This window comes from Pinus tabuliformis, chromosome 3_1 (genome assembly GCF_031772625.1).
Source record: "Pinus tabuliformis cultivar Carrire ecotype Pingquan chromosome 3_1, CPIR1, whole genome shotgun sequence".
Taxonomy (NCBI): domain Eukaryota; kingdom Viridiplantae; phylum Streptophyta; class Pinopsida; order Pinales; family Pinaceae; genus Pinus; species Pinus tabuliformis.
In genome coordinates this window covers 111399434-111407838 of record NC_142301.1, presented here as the reverse complement: position 1 = coordinate 111407838, position 8405 = coordinate 111399434, and positions in this window count along the sequence as shown.

Below are 8405 nucleotides of genomic sequence, written 5' to 3'. Positions count from 1 at the left end.
CTCATCTGATATTCTACACGCTCTAGTGAAGAGGGTTTGAAGAACACCCATTTTTTCAGCTGGGTGGTGGTGTGAATCAACATGTAGATAATTGTCAGCGTGTGCCTTCTTTCTGAACACTTGGCGTCCTGTGGAACCATCCTTGTTTCTTATGAGTAAGATGTCAAGGAATGGGATGCAATTATTTTCCTCAACCTCCATTATAAACTTAATGTCATCAGCCATGCTATTGAGATGGTTTAAGGAATTTTTGAGCTCATCATCCCCATGAGGCCAATCGATGCTGGTGTTGTCCACAAACCTTATCCAAAACTTAGGTTTTAATGGGTATGTGTCAAGAGCTTTCTTTTCAAATTTTTCCATGAAGAGATTAGCTACAATAGGAGAAAGAGGTGATCCCATAGCCACTCCAAAAGTTTGCTCAAAGATTTCCCCTTGAAAGGTGAAGAAGGTGGAACGTAGATAGGTTTCAGCTAACTTTTCCATTTGGGGGTCTGCCACTTCTTTTACCACCTGGATTGCTTCATCTAATGGAATCTTAGTGAAGAGTTGGACAACATCAAAACTGACAATTTTATCTCCCGGATCTAGCTTAGCTTGTTTAATGAACTCAATATATTGGTTGGAGTCTTTGATGTAAGAGCTGGTTTTACCAACCAGAGGTGCTAAGTTGTTTGCGACATACTTTTCTAATTTGCATGTGGTTGATCCGATAGTATTGACTATAGGTCTCAAGGGGACATTTGTTTTATGAATTTTGGGAGCCTCATAAATACGAGGTGTAATTTCACTATCAGGGGTAAGGCATCTTTTCAGTTTTTTCGTCTAGATTGGTCTCTTTAATAGCTATTTTGACTATCCATGTAATTTTAAGGATGGGGTTTTTTTCAAGTTTTTTGTAGCTGCCACTATTATATAAGTGGTCTTTCATTTTGTTTATGTAGTCCCCACGATCCATTACCACCATGGTGCCACCTTTGTTAGCCTTTAGTATGACAATGTCATTGTTATTTCTTAGACTTTTTGGTGCTCTGAGTTGCTCATGTTTTAAATTGCTTTTAGGAGGTCTGGCTTTCCTTAAGATGGCAGCACACTCTTGTTTAATGAGCTCTTTGTCCTCCTCATTGAGAGTCTTGATTCCATCTTCAAGATTGCAGATAATTCTTCGTTAGGGATTCATTTGGGGGCTAGGGCAAAATTGAGACCTTTGTCAAGCACCTCAGCTTCCTCCTTTTCCAATTTGTAAGAGGAAATATTTATAACTTTTTTATTGTTAATGGAGTTATTGTGAGACATGTTTTTTATTGGTTATATTTTTTATATTTTCCTCAGGATTGTTGACCTTAGTATTAGTTTCTATTTTATTATTATATTTATTCATTATATTGTGAATATTAATATCTAGTGTATTAGTGTTATCATTATTTAAATCATTATCTATGTTGTTGTTTCTAGTAATAGTTTTCATTTTGTTATTATCTATTATATTATTCGTTATGTTATGACTATTCATATCTATTTTTTTTTCCGGAGGAAAAATCTGTAACCTTTTATTTAAAAAATGAAAAGTTACAATTGCAGATGCATGATGCATTTCCATAAGCTGCCCAATGGGCTCGAGTGCCTTGGCACCCTTCGCAACGTTACAAGACTAACGTGCGAAAATAATGAGAAAATAAGAGAGAGAGAGAGGGAAGACGAGTGAAGGCAAGAAAAAACTGAATTACATATGTGAGTAAGACTCACACTTCAGGTTTTTCTTCCTTTTTTCTTTTCGACCTTGCGCTACTCTCCTTGAGTGGGTGTTGTGGGGGAAAGTATCCAACTCGGAATGACCCTAACCCACTCTAAGGGTGACAGTTCCTTAGCAACAGCTTAAAGCAAAGCTATCTAAAGTTTCTTCTTTATGACATGCAAGAGATAAAAGGAAGAGATCCACTTACCGATGTCTTGCGCAAATGGTCGATCCAATCTCCTTTGTTTGCCGCTTGCTCCCAGCTCCAAGTCTTTTCACGGGCCCAGCTACACGAGATCCTGCAAATAAGACAAAGAAAGGAAACTACAAGAAGCATGCATGCATAAATGATTCAAGGATTAGCATAAATCAAAAACGCAAGTAAGACAATTCACCATTGAAACACATGCGAATAGAAGAACCTCAGATGCTTTATTAATATATGGAAGTAAGGTCCAGGCGGTGATACAACCATGAGAGGTCCAATCCAGCATCACCTTCCCGACGGAGAGAAATCTCTTCTTCACCTCCCTCAAGCAATCACCCAATACTTCACAATTGTAAACCAACAGCGATTCTTTTCACTGAATTCCGCCCTCCCAGATCCCATGGGATGAGATCCTTATATAGAGTTTTGGAGTGAAGATAAGTCAGCTTGATGTGTGACTTGTTGTCCTCTTCAAATCCAGTTGTTCTTCAGTTCTTCACTTGGAGTATTTGTCTTCCACTTGGAGTTTTAGAAGCTCTTAACTCATCATTAGAAGAATCTTATGATCAAGTGCCTTTTTAGAAGCTTCCTGGGCACTGGCACATTGAGAAAAAGATTCCTCCACATGTCCAAGTACGCCCAACGCAGGTAGCCTTTGTTGTACCTGCTATGCAGCGCAGGTAGCCTTTGTTGCACCTGCTATGCAACGCAGGTAGCCTTTGGAGCAGCTGCTTTGATCCAAAATTGTCCTGTTTTTGAGTGTTTTTCAGTGGAGAACTGATTTGCAGTGCTGTGGTTTGCTGACCTTGTTCCTCTAAGGGTAAGAACAACATGTTTAGGGACTTTGGATCCCTCAGATTATTGACATTTCATGCTCTATGCTGTAAGGCACAAAAATGTCTATAACAGTTGCCCCCTAAAGTATGAGGTCGTTTATCGGGTGAAATGCTTTATTAGGAGGATTCGAAGTTCATTCAATCGTCGGGGGGGTGACCTGTAACAAAATACAATACAATACATTATCTTTTCATACTTTCTTTTCATGATCTAGCCGAGGCGGGCATTTCCCATGCTCAGCTTTATAAATACATTTGCTGTACATAAACAGACGATCGTCTGATAATAGACTGATAATTCTCTGCTTTTAATTATCATCCTTTTAGTAGGATGATCATCTGCTGCACATGTCTATGTTTTTATCTCCTGAATATATATCGCAGCCCGAATGGATGAAACTAGATCCGGGGTCTTCAAACTTGTCCGATCTTCACATTAGTACAAGTCGATCCATGTGAGAATTTCCTGAAGTCGAACATGGAAAGACATCGCTTGATTACCAGTCAATAATGTAAACTGTTAACAAGCGCGAGAGGAATCACCGATAATGATGATGACCCTCAAGGTACTGCAGCACAATTCACGTGGTGTGAATATAGGATCTGACGTCGAACACCACGCAAAGTCTCCTGGTCGAAGGTCATTAATGTATACCTATCGCCGAGAGTGAGAAACTTGCCATTGAGGCATGCAAGCTTCAAAGTACTGAGGGGGTGTTCCTAGACCAACTTCTTGGATAATGAGCTGATGTCGACAAGAAGTGATCCGTCAAAGGAGGGCCTTAATGAATCCCACATCAGTGACATGGAACGGAGCTAGTGATGATGGTGAAAACGATCTGTGAAATATGATTCAGGGTGGCGGTCATGGAAGGATGAAAGATGATGTATGGTAGTGGATGGGACCCGGTTGACACTTTCTGAATGACATCTCTTGAACATATAACGACACTGATGGATGGATCGGTAGCATTACCCCATGTATGGATGGTATGGCGAGACCATGGTGAAGGGACCGGTGAATGATAATAACCCAACCCGATATTTACGGAGGCAAAAGTGTCATGTTCAAGAGCGACTTGCTACCATTAAGCTTTGAGGTTCTTCCCAATTTTTCCCCAGTCATTTCTGACCAGTACCTCTTTATTTTTGTCAAGCTTCAGGAGGATAACATATGCTTGATCTATAACCTGCACTTCGGGCAAGCCCATCACTATGTTTTTAACGAGACTAGCGATAGGGAAACTCGTTCTTGTCTAAAGACAAGTTTGTCGCTATCTAATATTTTTAACGAGCCCAGCGACAAAGACAACTCGGTCCTTTTCATTTTTAGAGAGTCTGAAAAGTGTACATAAAGTAGACTCCAGGGGTCCTTTTTCGTCATCTAATCCCTTAAGTCCGAAAAAGTATAAAACAATACAGAAGGGATGAATGTTCGATATCTTTATCGAGCCGAACTAGACAAGCGCTCGATCTTTTTGTGCAATAATCCCTCAGGTCCAAAAAGATTAAAATCTAGAGGAGGGATAGCTCTTCCGGTCCTTTTAACGAGCTGGAAGGCTAAAACTCGGCAAACTTTTCATTTTTTACGAGTCAGTGAAAAGAGCTCAAAGAAGACTCGTATTTTGAGGAACGAGTGATAAACAGGGATAGCAGCAGATTCCAGGTACAAGTTGGAATTTTCCAATCACGGCAGTATTACAAGGATGGCTAGGTGAGATCACTCTTCGCAGCTGTTCCTCAAAATAGGTAAACAATCAAGTGGATGTGAATGATCGGCCAAATGAAAAGTGGAGGTGACGGTGCACAAACACGACCAAGGCTTTTTATGGCTGATGAATTTACGGTCTCAAATGGTTATTTACCGGTTCATTTTTTCTGAATGAGCTTGAACTCTGGGGGAAGCCTGCTCACAAGCTTCTTTTATTTTTTAACGAGCATGAATTTCCGCGTTAAAACTGCTCGGATCTTGCGTTTATTTTTTAACGAGCATGAACCTTGCCAAAACTGCTCGTTTTATAAGGTCAAATTCATATTTTACCATGACTATTTTTTCTTTTCCAGAGATAATACTGTTTTCATCAATTTGCTGCAACAAACTTTGTTAGAAACGGATAACATGAAGTAAAAATACTAATATTTTACTTTGAATTACGTAAAAGCAATTTAAAAGATGTTTTTACCTCTCATTTTACCATTTCATGTGCATTTGGTTTGTTGGAGCTTTGGAGGTGCCTCTTCCTCTTGATTTTTCACCAGCTGATTTCGGGAGATTCTGTGGACGATTTTTAGCACCGTTTCCACCAGGTAGGAGCTAAACTCTAGCTCTATCTTTTCATGGTCTTATTTCTCAGTTTTATGCTTGTTTTCCTGCCCCCATGAGCCCCTGGGGTTTCCTTAGGGCGCTCTGCCATCAGCGCAGGTGCCCTATATCGAAACCTGCGTTGGGGGTGCTCATTTCCAAAGGCAGTTTGTCTCCCAACGCAGGTGAGACCCTTCCCTACCTGCGTTGGGCGCATAAAACATCTTGGTTGCACAATTTTTTTATGAGATTTTTGCCATTTTCTTCACTGAGTCAGGGATCTTACTCCTCCTCTTGTTTGTTTTGCAGAGTTTATTGGAGCAGAATGACTCTTACGTGGCGAGAACGAGAGCATGAAGAGGAGGACATGATTTCCCTCCATGATCCTGTTACCGTGAGCGCGTTGCGGAACTGTGGCTTGCTAAAATTCTTCCGTATATCTAGCATGAGGGCACAGATACGTTTACTACAGTACCTGCTTGATGCTTGGGATCCTATTAACCAAGTGTTCCAGATTAGGGGCAAGTCCATCCCTTTGACCATGGTGGACATTTACTTCTTGACTGGGTTGTCAAGGCGGGGTGCCCCCATTTCCTTGTCCGGTTCGGCCCGAGGGAGTGATTCCGTGAAAGATTATATTCGTCAGTATTGCAGGGAGGGATCTCAGTCGAGCAGAGACGGCAAGATTTCTATCTGTGATGTCACTGACAGGTCTCTCAGGTCTATTCTGTACACGATTTGTAGGATGGCCGGTAGTGCATCCCCTCATGTTGCCAACAGGTCATATGTGCAGCACGCCCTGGAATGTCTTGAGCCGAAAGTTTTTAACTGGTGTGATGCAGTACTGGTTCAGATGAAAAACCAGTTGACCAAAGTAAAGGACAAGAGACTGAAGAATTTTGGCTTTGGTTCAGTTTTGACTGCCTTCGCTTTGGAGAAGATACCCCTGATGCAACCTCAGTACATTGTCCTCAACTTGCCATCTCCCACTGAGCCACGCATGCAGAGGTGGGTTGACCGCATGGCTAGACATGCAGGTCAATCTAAGATTACTTTTACTGATGCCTTCTTTAGGTGGTTCGAGCGGCAGGATATGGCTTTTTCTGAGTATCCATATATTGGCATGGACTTCCGAGGTGATCCGGATTTGGTACTACCGGATGGCGAGCAGTGGGGTGATCTTGGTAAATATTTTGACCTTATCACTGTTTACTGTTTTTATTTATAATGTCCTTGTGCTTTACTCTATCAAGACTCTAATCAAACTCATGTGTGCATGCAGATGTGGGCCCTGTCCGTCCAGCAGTTCGTCCGAGAGTTCCGGCTGCTGCCCCAGCAGGGGAGGCTCCAGGGAGAGCTATTCTCCATGACCTTGACTTGGCCGAGACTCTTGCAGCTGTGCAGGAACAGGTCGAGGGTCTTACCTTCGGGATTCCGGATGTACGGATTGACGAGTTGCCTCTGCGATTGCAGCGACATACTGCTGGTGTTCCTAGACGATGGTCTCGTCTTCTGCGCATGATCGCACAGGCCGTGGCATGTTATCATGAGCATCACTAGGCTAGGGTGCCCCCCAGCCATTTTTGAGTTTTGGGGTCATATGACCGATTTTGTCTTGGTTACAGAACATTATATGTAAACCGTAAACAGTTATATATATTTTTTATTTTCGGGGTTTATCCTAGTTTTTATGTGATCCATGCATGAAACATTGATGATGCTTCTCTTTTTATCAAATTTGCGAATGTCAATCTAACACATAGTTTGCTAATGAGTCGGTTAATGTGTTTAAGTTTCTGGAAATGTGTTGATATTGGATAAAATCAAACTGTCTTTCCAAGATTTTAACTCTTAGGAACTTGCGATAAATAGCTGGATTTCGGACAGAGTAGGTACCTTTGAGCTGTAGTACCACGAGCTGTGAGTCTAGCCTGACGACTAGCCGGCGTATGCCACGTGTGATGGCATCAGAGAGGAGTTCTATCAACGCGCTATACTCAGCGATATTATTCGTTGATTGACCAATACATACCCCCCTGAAGCTCATTAACTCGCCGCTTGGGTTAAAAATGGCCCATGCTGCTGAGGATAGGTTCCTCGTACTATGACTCACTCCGTCAGCATATCCAACCCACGGTTCCAATGGATTTGACATCTGCAATAAATGAAAAAAGCGGATTACTTAAACCGGAACAAACGCTTTAGCGAAAACAAAAATGTAACAAAAGCACACAGGTTACTATTAGGCATAGTAACGCTTAAGCTACAACCCGTTGCGGGGTTGCGCCAGTGGAATTCCGTCATAATCTACCAACTCATAGGCACCTTTTGCTAACACACTTTTAACAATATAAGGGCCCATCCATAAGGACTTGAATTTCCCAGCTCCCAATTTATCGGATTCTTGGTCATATAGCAAGACCAAATCACCTTCTGAGAAGACACGGGGTTTGACATTTTTGTCGAACTGTGCTTTGACTCGTTTCTTATGGGCTTCGTTGGCCACGGCAGCATCACGACGAGTTTCATCCAACTGGATTAACTCCAAGAAACGAGCTTCTTCTTCTGAGGTTCTGGGGAGGAGATCAATTGCGAGTTTGAGGGACGAAATTTCGCACTGGATGGGTAGGATCGCTTCCAGGCCATACACCAGTTGAAACGGTGTGAACCCAGTGGCATTCCTTACCGATGTTCGGTAGGCCCACAAAGCCGAGTAGAGGATCAAATGCCATCTTCTTTTGTGAACCCCCACCATCCTTTGCAGCATGCGCTTCAGGACCTTGTTGATCGCTTCAACTTGTCCGTTAGCTTGCGGATAGTACGGAGTAGAGCTGTCGTGAGACAAACCTAGTTTGGCAGTTAATTCAACCATCATGTGATTTCAAAAATGCGATCCATGATCTGTTACTATGGCCCGTGGCACGCCGAATCTGGCGACTACATGATTAAAAAAGAATAGGGCTGTTGGTTCACCAGTGTTATCCAATGTAGGCATCGCCTCGGCCCATTTGGTAAAATAGTCAACTGCGACTATAAGATACCCATGCCCCCCGGTCGAGGTGGGGTTACATTGCATGAAATCGATGCCCCATTTGGCGAAAGGCCCCACAGCTATTATTGGCTGTAGAGGAGCGGGGGGTTTTCTGGTTTTACTATCAAAAATCTGACATGCATGGCAACTTCTAACTGCGGTTATCCAATCTTTGAACATGGTTGGCCAGAAGTATCCTCCTCGTAAGATTCTTTGTGCTGTAGCATATCCAGATTGATGCCCCCCACAGGTGCCTGAATGACATTCATTCAGGGCTTTTTCGGCTTCCTCAT